The following is a 13,603-nucleotide window of genomic DNA, read 5'->3' on the forward strand; positions in this document are numbered from 1 at the left end:
TCAGACAATGCACGTTGTACTATTTCCCTCAAAGATTTAGCATCTAAGAAGTTTAAGTATCTATATTCGTGTATAGTGATCATATTGCAAAATATACTAAACCGTTTGAATTTTAACAACTACTAGGTCGAAAGTGACATATCGTGGTTTTATTAATAGAGCATTGTAAAATGATCATTCTATTGGATGTTTTGAATTAGATATCTAATGAAATAAGTCAAAATCATGACTTAGATTCAAAGAAAGCTAACATATTCTTAAGCATACTTTCAGCATGGTCTAAAAATTCATCAATAAACACCATTTTATTTACCGTCGAGCCCAATCTAATAAACAGGTACGATGGCCATTCTAAAAATGAAGACAATCGTGCTGGAATATAGTACCCAATCTGTGTACAGACTTCAAATTTAGTTAATCAAAGTATTCGCCCTTGACTTCCACGTACTTCCGCAGTCTCCTTGACTTCCTTGCACTTCGGCAGTCGAGAAATCCAAGAGGTGAACGCTGCAGAATAGTCCCCCTTGGTGTGGTGTTTAGTACTCCCCTGTGCTTTATTCGATAAATATTTGCACCCAGCCAGCATCTTTTTCAATCTTTGTGAAAGAGGAAAAATCCGCAAGGACTATGATCTGGTGAATAAGCGACTCTTTTAAATAATGGCAGTTTTGTGAGCCGTAGCTTTGTCATGGTTCAACTGGAGACCTCGAAGACATATTTTTTTTGTATTTCCGTCAACAGCTTTCAGTACTTTGTTTCTTTAAAAGTTTTCAGTGACTGACTTTCCTGACGGTATAGAAATTTTTACAACAGTACCCCCTGAGTTAAAGAAGATGAAATACAAACCCTTATTGATACTTTTAGTTCTTTTTGCAATGACTGGTCTACGGTCATCTTTTCGCAGCCACTGTATGTTGTCAACGCGAGGCTGTAGCTCATAAATGTATATCCAGGTCTCATTTCCTGTTAGGTTATCTAATTTTTTTTTCAACGTTTCTTTAGCACATTTGGCACTATTGACCTTTTGCTCCTCGGTTAACATGTGAGGAACCCATCAGGCACCAACCTTTCTTAAATCCAAGTGCTTAGCGACAACCTCGTGAATTCTTCCCGTTGACATGCCAAGGAAAGACGCAATCTCCGACACCGTGTACCTGGCGTCTTCACCAATCAGGCGTCTTACATCAGCAATGTTTTTAACGTCACTGCTGTCTTGGGCCTGTTAAGACGAGTCCTGTCCTTAACGGCTGCCTGACTATTTTGAACTCTACTTAACCACCTCTGATACTGCAGACTTCACATTTGAAGTATGCACTTCGCTGAGTATCTGCCTTGCAGGTATTTCCAAAGAACAACGTACTTTAATGCACGCTCTATTTTTCAGATTTTTGTTCGTTTTTCATTGCTACAGGTAATTTGCGTAGTGTATATGACTACACCTAATACAAAACTAAATATCTCCTAAACAGTACGCTTCGGTGATATATGGCCTTTTTGTGTCGGTTCGCCGTAAAATCTAACTCACTCACCCCTAAACAGTACGCAAGTGTTCAATAAAACTTTGCAGGATTATAAAAGAGTCATTCGTATATCATCCACGACACGAGTTTCTTGCGTGTGAATCTATTACGGAAGCGAGCGATTGTCATTATTTTTAGAATAGCCCTCTTTCAAATTATATGCACTAGCATTAATACATCACGCTTATTATTCAATAGCGTCAAACGTCATAGCGGCACACTTGAAAAGAAAATCACTATTTGGTGTATGGCGTCAAGGATGTAGAAAAAAAAGTCTTGATATGATGTTAGAATTTAAATAAAAGGTCTCAAACATTGAAGTTTTTTTGCATAAAATTTTTTGTTTGTCACCCAGATGCGTATAATCATATAATGAGGGTGCATCCTCGTAATATATCTCCCTCGCATCTGAACGCCAAACAATGATTCTATTCAATAGCAAATCACTATTTGGGATATGTCGTTAACTTAATTAAACACATAAAACATCTCGAAATTTCAAAATGGATAAATATTCAAACCTGATGTTCAAAACACAGATAGACATTAATTTTTCATCACCTTGTGCATTGGTAAGTTATAAATGTTAAGAACGTGATGTTTGTAATATTGAACGAGAAGCATAGAAAGATACCGTGCAAACGAATAAAAATGTTGGGCCTTCAATTATGATTCTCTTTTTACTTTGATTTAGGCAAAGTCATTAAGTATACACGTAAAGGGTTCATTTGAAGATTTTGAATGAACTTAAAAATCAAAATGCGCAACGATTTGATTGTGATCAGCTGATAATGTTACAACAATCATATTCTTTAACGCTTATTTCTGTTGGTTTTTATCGTATAATCATGTCCAAATGGTCTCTTTTTTATCTTTCTAAGAAATAAAATGAACTATAAAAACACGAACCAAACATATTACTTTCGTACGATTCATTAACATGCAGCTTTTCCGTATGGTAACCACGTTACAGCGGTTCTAGGCACTTCACATTTTATCAGGTCTTACAAATTGATTTGCTCTAAGAACTAAGAATTATTAACGATAACTGATGAAACAAGCAATTAGACATGAAATGAATTACTATGTGAATATTCTGCGATACCTTTGAATTCCTTTTTTATTTTCGGCATAAGGTAATCTGAAAGATTTACTATGTAATTAACATTGGATAATATTCTGCCACTCCTTTGATTTTCTGCAGCAGTTTGGCATGTTATATTCAATTTGTCTATCTCTTTGTATGAAACAATACTGTTCAATTATCTGTGTTATCAGCAAATTTTGCAGAGCTACGATCATTGAATTGGAGCATCAGCTTAGAAATGGCATGGCTGCTGTATTATTCATAAAAAAATGTCCGTAACAAAAAGATTGATTAGTGTTCCATACGTTTGAGATAGCTACCATATGTTTTATTCACTTATAAAACTCATTCATGTTCCAACATTAGTTCTAAGAAGTAAACAGACTACTCGGTATTTCACAACGCTAATCCTTTCCTTTATCTTGTGAAATTGCATAAGATGATCGCACGATTGTAAAGGAAAAGGAGAGGTATGTTTATGTTTAAGATGTTTTACAGCCTCTTATGAAATCAGTTAAAAAAATGTAGTATACCTTTTCTCAAGGTAGTCAGGATAACAAATCTGAAATTCCATGAACACAATAATCGGGATCATATACATCAAAATTATTTGATTCGGTAATAAATTACCATGTACCCAAGAAATGAAGAATTATCAAACAATTTTGATGTCGAAGGAAGGAAAGAAATTACTTTGATGTTGTATCGTCTCGCTCTGTTGGTGGAGGGTAAATCGCAACTCCTGCAGATAAAGAAAGAGAGAGAGAGAGAGAGAGAGAGAGAGAGAGAGAGAGAGAGATGTTTGTATAAATGCAGCATGCTAAAATATATAAATCACTATAAAATTGTTTCACAACAGGAAAATGAACTATGACAACTATATTATACACAAAGGTTACATATTATCATAGGAAGATCACAAAAATATGGCATTAAATAAAATAGTGTTCCTTATAATAACAGGCATTTTATTTATCAGTTAAAGAATAAAATTCAGTTAATAAATATTCCTAGAATTTGGACTATATAAAACGCTAAATACCTTACTGTCCCAGAGTCACACAATTCGACGGAGAATAACCCTAACCGTGAAGTTATGATTAAAAAGTAATATGCTACAAAAAGTATTAACTGGATTTTAATAAGTTTATGTTTCATCGTGACATATAAGCTATCATAATATTTTACCGACTGAAAGCACTACTCTATGTTCTAACATTATTTGGAGAAGTTTATAGACATTAAAGTTACCGACATGTTAGAGGCTTGTATGCATAGATTACATATCCAGATAGTTTTGTTTCAGTTAAAGGGAAAAACACATATACTTTGTCCTTATGAGGGGTAAATTAGGAAAATTGGAATGCCAAGGAATGCAGAAATCAGTCCTGCGCTGTGCATAAAATACTATTGACTGTCTAATGTAAACGAGCAACTAATCGCCATATCATCATGGCTGATGTATTTGATTACAAATGCACGATGCTTTATCTGGAACTGTGAAATCACTTCATCTTGGGCTCTCGGAGGTGGTATACAACATCTCTGAAAGAGAGAGAAAGATTATGTATATATATCCATCTCTGAAAGAAAGAGAAATATTATGTATATATACAACATCTCTGAATGAAAGAAAGATTATGCATATAAACACAGTCTTTAAAAGAAAGATAAAAATTGAGTACATATATATCATCTCTGAAAGAAAGAGAAAGGTTATTAAATATATAACATCTACGACAAAAAGAGTTTGCATTCTATCATCTAAGTCGTATATATTTTGTTTCCATGGTGTCACTTGCGTATCAACTGTCTTTACAGGTAATCAACAACGGTATTACGAATTAAAAGGATTACACAGTGCAGACATCATCTATCTTTTCCTGAAGATATAATGAAAAGCCGCTAATTTCTGGATTTTTTAATTGTAAATGAAAAGATTTTTCATGAGCTTTTTTATGTAATCATTTTAAATCATTGTATAATGACAGTACTGAATGTGTGATTGACGCACGTGTAAGGTTTTATTTCATAGGATTATATTTTGAATGGGTGCCATTAGGTACAACTGTTTACAGTCAAGAATACAACTAAACTATGATCTTATTCTAATACATCGAAGTATTAAGAAATATTGTAACAAACAAAAGAGTTAAGTTTCTTTTTTAATAACTTGATTCCGAATGAAGTTACTTCAAAAGATATCTCCAATGAAACTGAAGAAAGACGAAGAGGAGCTGTGCAATAATTTCCTTGCTATAAAATTAACGTCATGATAAATAACGCAATACTCCTATTTTTATCGTTAGATATATCCTTGGCGGTGGAGACATAAACTTTAAGATCTTGACGTACATGTTCAATTGCCATGTTGGAAATGCGCCTGCATATTTGATTTAACTCTTAACACCGAAAATCCCCCAGCGCTCCCTCAGATCCTCGGAGTCATCAGTTGACTGTTACACCGTCCCTTTCAACAAGCGAAAAACTTTTAGTGATAGAAGCTTAAGTACTATAGGGCCAAAGTTGTGGAACAATTTACCGCTGAACATCAGACAAAATTCTTCAATTGACTGCTTTAAGAAAAAGTTGAAAACGCATTTCTTCAGAGACTACTTTGCATTATTCTAAGTTTTGTCTGAGTTTTAAAACAGTGATGCTAGTGACAGTGATAGAAATTTAATGTTTGTCTGTGATAATTATATGTTAAAAAATTTTAAAATATAGTATTATCATTAACTTTAAATTAATAATTGCTAGTTTAATTCGTTTTAATTAATCTTATTTAAAATATTTTATATTTAATATTTTATTTCAACTTGTATTGTACAACGCCATTGAATATGTTTTAAATGTAGAAATAGGCGTTTAAGCAAATAAACCAGTTTCAGTTTCAGTTTCAGACATATATAAAGTAATCGTGTGTGCAAAATGGAAGTAGTGCTTCATGTTTGAATATGTATTTCTAAAATGTTGAATTGAGTTGATCTTTCTTTATTACATTTCAGAATCTACTCTATAAAGGCAGGGCTACTTTAGCTGCTTTAAACTGACCAGTGGTGCGTTTGACGGTGTCCCAATGTATTCCTTTGTTTGCTCAACTCGGTCAATTCTGTTTTGTCCTTGTGGTATTTTTATTTGGTTTCGCTTTCTCTCTATCGTTATCCGTTACACTATTAAACTATGTTACACGTAAAAGACATTTACTTCAGCTGATATTAATTAGTTTTCGATCGTTTTACTTGTTATCATTGAAATATTACTAGAGGTGATTGCAAATAATATGTGATTGAAGTATTTGCTTTCTGTAAGAAATCCATTTTATCTCTGTGTGCCGATAATAAGAATATTGCAGATTGTTCCCACGAACCATTTTATTTCTATTCTTTTTTTTATCATAATCAAATCTCACTTAATAACCTGATCATTTTTAATTCTGTAGGTAGTGCAAGCTTCTACTGAATTAATGCTTTTGTATTTTTGGATGTAATTTCATAAACAGGTGTACTCTCATAATCAGATTATAATAGTATTAAGACCCGGATTTTTAACTCTGAAATTTTGTTTGCAATGAACGATAATTTGGTCACAGAGGGCCAAGAATTTATTTCCATCATGATATAACAATATTAAGCCAGGGTTCCGGGCCTTGTGATAAACAGGAATAAAATATAATATTGTTATATCATAATGTAAGTAAGTCGTTGGTCTTCTGGGACCATCCAAGTGTTGATTGCAGAAGAAAATTGCGTGTCCCGAATTCGGATATTAAACATTACTTTCTTTGCATATATGTATACAATAGTGTTTAAAATGTCCGGTTAGGCACTATATTTAGCGTACTGCTGCTCCCCCATTTAGTGTCTCATTTCAAAAGTCTTAGTATCGGTGAAAAGTGTGCGTGCCTAGTTACAATATGATACCTTTCTAGAAATATACAAGCAATTCAATAAGACGAAATAGGAACGACCAGGGGATTGGCTAAATATTGTCTTGTCGTGATGGAATGAATCCTTGGTCCTCTAGGACCATCCTTGTTAGTAAGTCCTTGGTATTTAAAGACCATCCAAGCGTTGATTGCAAGGAAAAATCCCAGGTACCGCAATCGGGTAAAAAATCGTTAGTTTCTGCAAGATATGTATATTATAATGTGTACTAAGATATGTCCGTTTTGGCAAAATGTTTAGTGTACTGTACAAGTAACACTCTACTCATTTCCGCTTAAACTCAAATTAAAATACATAAACAATAATTTGATATATGTAAGCGAACGCGGTCAATCGAGAGTAACGACCACTTAAATGCTTCTTCTCTGATGTCACCATTATTTATAAGGGAATGTAGTACGATCATTTTCCTATTTCATTGTTATCATACATTTTTCTATACACTTTGATTATACAAACAGTCTTGCAGAGTAATAATTACAATCATAACTAATGGCAAAATTGTGATAATATTGTTTGTACGATATAATGCACATGCAACATACGTCATTTAATATCGTCGGCGGAAATTGGATTTATTTTTTTCTATAATAAAGCCTTCATATTGAACTCAGAAAACAATAGAAAAAGGTATGATAAGGAACTTAGTTAGATAATAAAAAGCTGTATTAAAGAAAGCTTTATTATGCCATCTAATTAATATTATTTTCTTTTGTCAGCCTTCAACACTAGTTAAACCTAGCGAAAGGTGTTTTTACTATCGGTATGTTCAGAGAAAATGCGCAATTTAATTGAATTTCTACCATTTCATAGTTTTCAGTGTTACAATACTAATCTAATAGATTTCATTTAGTTTTTGGGCAGACAGATGCTTAAGTTATATGCCAGAGAATATGAAAATGCATCGGTTTCATTTAATGGCTAAAATTCGTTTTTATTAGAATTCTGTTTGATACTGTTCAAACATCTGCCAGTAAACTATCTAGTTCAAACCGTCTTTAACACATTGGTGATAATGACGAAACAAAAAGAAATTTTAAAAATAAAGTAAGTTGCAATTATAACACTCTGACTGATTTATGTTTACAGTATACCAATATAAGAATTTTGATATAAAAATAAGAAAAATAAAACCTGTTGCGGGGTATTGGAATCAGACTGTACTAGGTAAGTAGTTTTTTTATCCTTTGTAAACACACAAGTAGGGATGATTTTACAGAAAAGTTGCGTTTGTGGTCTATTCTGTATTTTTTGTACAATACAACTAAAATATGTCAGACTAAAAAGTAAACGATTTTCCATTTGCAGTTACTATTTTTAGTAAACTGAGAATCATTATTCAAATAAAACATTCGAAAGATTCAGATAACCTAACCATTTTTCATAGTTGAACAAATTTCTGTAATTTATGATAACATTACCGCAGACAGTTCAAGCTTATACTGAATCAATGCTTTTGTAGTTTTGGATGTTATTTCATGAACAAGTGTACATTCATACTTATATTTAAAACACGAGGAAAGGGATTTGTACGGTGGCATAGAGGGGACATAGGAAATATTTTATTTATCACGTACGCACGTGTTAGTTACCACGTGCGCACGTGATAAATAAAATATTTCCTATGTGAACGTGATAGCTATCACGTGCGAACGTGATAAATAAAATATTTCCTATGCGAACGTGATAGCTATCACGTGCGAATGTGTTAGCTACTACGTGGGAACGTGATAGTTATCATGTGCGCACGTATTAATTAACATTTTCGCACGTGATAGCACGTGATCAATGAAATATTTCCTATGTCCCCTCTATGCCATCGTAGATTTGGCCACCGTGTCAATTTTTTTCATATCGTAGTTAAAATAACAAAACCGAGGATCATTGAATAGCAACTTCCTGTGTCTAGCTATACCATTATTGCTCCTTTTCTAACATATCTAGAAGCAAGGCCTTTCAAACAGTTTCGCTGTGTAATAATTATAATTATAAGTAATGGCAAAAGTGTACTGTATGCTTAAACAATCTAATACACATGTAACCAACATCATTTAATGTCGTCGGGAGAAATTGAATTTTTTTTTCTATAATAAAGCCTTCATATTGAACTCAGAAAACAATAGAAAAAGTTATAAAAATGATCTTAGTTAGATAATGAAATGCTCTATTAAACTTTTTTGTGCAATCTAATTAAGTTTATTTTCTTTTATCAGCTTTTCGCACTAGCTAAACCTAGCAATAGCAAAAGGTGTTTGTACTACTGGAATGTTTCTTAAACAGAGAGTTTATTTTCATATAAGATTGTGTTTTCAGTGTAAGAAATGCGCACAATTTCTGCTTTAAAGTTTGTATTTTGGAATGGATCTCTATTTTCACAAATAGTATTGTTAAGTTAAAGCTTTCCACAAAATAATTTTGGAAAACTGTTCTGAGAAAATGCGTATTTAATTGAATTTGTACCATTACATATTTTGTTTTATTTTCTTTATTTTTCAGACTGTGTAGCTCTATACTAGTCTAATAGATTTCAATCTGGGACAGACAGATGCTTATATGCCAGAGGATAGGGAAAGGCATTGATATGCTACCAGTAATAAATCGTCACATATATTCATTAGTACTGTTTTAGTTGATATATATGGTAACATCCCAAGAGCAGTTAACAATGAAATTATACTGAATTTACTGATTGCACAAAATAAAATGTTACTACTAGTCTTTGTCGAGCATGATATTCTTTTATTCGAGGTATTCAATTCAATTATTCAGAGCTTAAAAAAAACACAATTACATTCATCAAATACTAAAAAGTTCACAACAGTTTTGAGCAAAAACCAACATCCTGCCTTGACTTCGATGCTATAAAATAGGAAGAGTCCCATTATCAACGCAAAGAATATAAATATTTAGAAATGATGAATCTAGAAACTTCTTTCGTATACCTTTCGTTTACAGTGTATACAAACAGACTGTTTGATTATCAACATAATTTATTACATGTTTGACGTCATGTGAGCGAAATAAAGCCATTACATAAATTTGACAAAACGCTAATGTAATAAAGCTTTGACGTTGACGTCGTTTATTTATAGCAGCCGTTAGTCGAATTAACTTTGTCTATAATAGGTAAAGAAAGAAGAAATTTTGATGTTTCAACGGGAAGAGCCTCGCATTTCATTATCTTATTCAACTAGTTTAATAAATTCAATATGAAAAGACACTCATGTAATATCCTCTATAAAAGCACCGAGGTGCAAACGTAACGTGAAATATCATTTTACGGAACCGAAAACGCACACCTGCATGTGATAAATAATGTGAGGAATATACCAAAACTGTTACTTTGCATAATGTGTAACAGGTTCCAAAATTCTTGACTGTGTTCAAAGACGTTTGGGTGGATGAAAGAGAAAATAAAAGGAATAAAACAATCATTGGCCAGATGAAACGCATTTGTTTTTCACTTCATATCTTTAAAATTCAATACTTCCGAAAATTACCCGTCCATTACCATACAAAATTGTTTTTCCACTGAGATATATTAAATCTAAATGCATGAGATTATGAGCTAAAATCATTTAGTTTGCTTAGACATACAACTTAAATAGAAAGGTATCTATTCAACAAACTGTCGTAACGTCCCAACGGTATTTCAACAGAGAAAATAAAGCTAATGCTGATTCACAAATGCTAAAGTAAATGTATTTGTTCATAAAACATGTATTTACTGTAAATGACTGCAACCATGTTAAAGACAAAAAATGAATTGATACAAGTATTTCACAGACACTATGACATCCTATACCAGTTCTGCATGAGTTGTTGTTAAGTTCGAGGTGTCGCGAGCGCTCTTAATGGAGAAATTATTATTTTATATAGGTATTCGGAGATCTAATGAAGCACTTGAAAGCTAACTGATACAGCTTTTTATAAAGTACCATCTCTTTAAAGTCTGGTATATTTAAATGTTTCAATTAATTAAATACTCTGTGTTCAAATGAAATCATTTTTAAGTGACATTCTAACACGAAGTGGTACTCATCTTCAATGACATTGCACATGATACAGTATTTTCATTACTCTTTTTTGGTCAACGTCTTCTCTCTGTGCTGATGAAAAGAACAGCAAATTTCGTTGTTTTATTTATAGATTTTCCGCTGTTATGTTATCATATATACTTGATAAATGATACGTGTGTAACTGAATACCCTTCAAAAGGAATAATGGTTGGATTAATTCTAACAAAAGAAATTCTGAAAGAAAGTTTAAATGTCGATATTCAGAGTTTTGTTTATCCGAAATTGCATTAATTTAGATTCACAATTTGTTTGAAATGAGATAAAGATATTTGTTTCATTCTATTGAACAAAACATGGCAAAAGCCGTATTATACTAATGCCGTTTTAATTGGTTTTAATCTTTTAATTTAACGTTCCAAACACAGATCGACAGTAACCTTATATTATCTTATCAATTGATATATTACAAAATTAATGTTTGAAATATTATATGGGAAGCATAGATACCATGCAAAAGAATGAAAAAAAATATGTCGGGCTTTTAATAGTGATTCTGTATTAGGTTTGTCTTCAAAGTCAGATGTCTGCAAAGCCATTGAGTGTACACGTAAAGGGTTCATTTGAGGGTATTTAATATACTCAAAAGTCAAAATGCGCAATTGTTTGATTGTGACAATTAGAGCCGATAACTAAAGTGTTGTAATGTTCAAAGACTCACCCAGTTAAACACTCATTTCATTTCTTTATAATCATACCAAAACTGCTTCTTAGAAATAAAAATATAACTGAAAACACGATTGAAACAAAGTAATTTTGTACAATTTATACACATTCGGCTTTATCTGACAAGTTACAGTTGGTCTAAGCACTTCACATTTAATAAGGTCTTACAAATTGATTTGCCCTCAGAACTCGTATTATTAACGATAACTGATGAACAAACAATTACACCAGAAATGAATAACTATGTGAATATTCTGCGGTACATTTGATTACCTTTTTATTTTCCGCAAAAGGTAATTCGAAAGATTTACTATGTAATTAACACTGGATCATATTCTGTAATTCCTTTGATTTTCTGCAGCAAATTGGGTATGTAATACCTAATTTGTAAATATCACTTTGTATTTAAAAAAACACAATTATCTGCGATACCAGCAAAATCTTGCAGTGTTACGATCACTGAAATAGAGTGTCTGCTTAGAAATCGCTATTATATTTATCATAAAGAATGTCCGTAACAAAAAAGAGTGATTAATGTTCCGCAAGTTCTTCAGATCAAAAGAGATACGCTACTGACTGATAAAACTAATTTATGCTTAAAAGTAAAGAGACTACTCGGCTTTTCACAGTGATAATCTTCCTTTATCTTGTAATATTTCATGAGTTGATCGTACGATCGCAAAGGATCAGGATAGAGATGGTTATTCTTAAGATGTTTAACAGCCTCTTATGATGCCCGTTAAAACATATACTATACCTTCAACCCATGTAGGCAATATAGGAAATATGAAATTTCATGAATGGTATTATTGGGATCATGAACATCAAAATTATATGATTCAGTAATAAATCGCCATGTTACCAAGAAATAAAGAATTTTCAAACAATTTCGATGACGGAAGAAACGAAGAATCTCGTTGGATAGTGTAGTGTATCACTAGATCTTCTGGTCCCAACAGCGGAGAGCAAACCGCAACTCTTAAAAAAAGGGAAAGGCCGTTCACCTGAACATATTTATTAATGAAACAATTTGCGTATCTGTTACTTCTACCGGATAATGAATATACCAGAGCAAAATAAGCTTCAAACCAGTGATAAACGGTATGGTATGTATGTAAGTGTGAAAAAGGGCGACGACATATGATTAATAAATGCTGTCATAACGTTATCACAGTCAAACCTTTCTATAAACACCACCTCGGAGACATAAAAGTGGTGTTTATTACCATGTGATCTTTGTTTTGTTCACAGGTTTGAATATATTGTAAATATTAAGATAGGAAAGAAAAGAAGCTGTATTTAGAGCCAAGTGATCTCTCTGCAGAGGAGATAATCTTTATCACAGGTTTGACTGAAATTTATTTGGTAAGTTCTATTACCAATATTGGCATTGTTTAAAATTACTTTCAGTGTGATATGAGGGATCATTTCCTTGAAATAGGAAAAACACATTGTTTCAGTAAAATAGAAAATTAATTTCTTCAGTAAAACATTAACTTGAAATGTGGAAAGTCGTAGTACTTACTGTTGTGTTGAGGCTGTAAAATGTTTCCCCGTACGTAGGCTCAGTGTTGTTATATATTTCAGAATATATATTGACTCGATAATGTTAGTTGCTACATCATAAGTTGCAAAAATTATATCAACTGTTTAACAAATCTACAATGAATAAATAACACTGTATAAAGAGAAAAAATAAAGAATTCAGCAGATATATGTATAAAACATTGACATTGGATTGAACAAACTTTCAATAACTTAATGCCCCTCAATGATACTTTGAGGCAAAAGTTTGCACAATAAACAACCATGACCATGACTTTATGTTTTAAGAAAATATTTTTCAAAACTGTTGATTGGATTTCCGTAAGTTTATGTTACATCACGATAGATAAGCTATCATAATATATCACGGACTGAAAAGACTAACCTCTGATCTAACATCAGCTCTGTGGCATAAACAAATCTCTCAAGGTTTTCGTAGAGATGTGCTCGTAATCTTGAAGTGATGACAAAAAGATACATAGACTTACATTTGTTTCTCAAATGTTTGTAAAAAGAAGCAATGTTTGATCCTAGTCACATTTAACACCCCCCCACCCCCACGGCAAAAAAAGAACATTCACGTTCCAGCCTTTTCATTTAAGTTGTAATAATCTTTTCTTACTGATATGATTTATGTTAATTTGTACTGTTAAGATATCTTTTTTATTTCTGGCATTCCAGTAACTGCAGGTAATTATAAAGTAACCAAAAATAAAAAAACAAAATTAAAAAACATGCAACAGATCAATGCAAAGATCTACA

The sequence above is a fragment of the Mercenaria mercenaria genome, chromosome 4, assembly GCF_021730395.1.
Source record: "Mercenaria mercenaria strain notata chromosome 4, MADL_Memer_1, whole genome shotgun sequence".
NCBI classification, from domain to species: domain Eukaryota; kingdom Metazoa; phylum Mollusca; class Bivalvia; order Venerida; family Veneridae; genus Mercenaria; species Mercenaria mercenaria.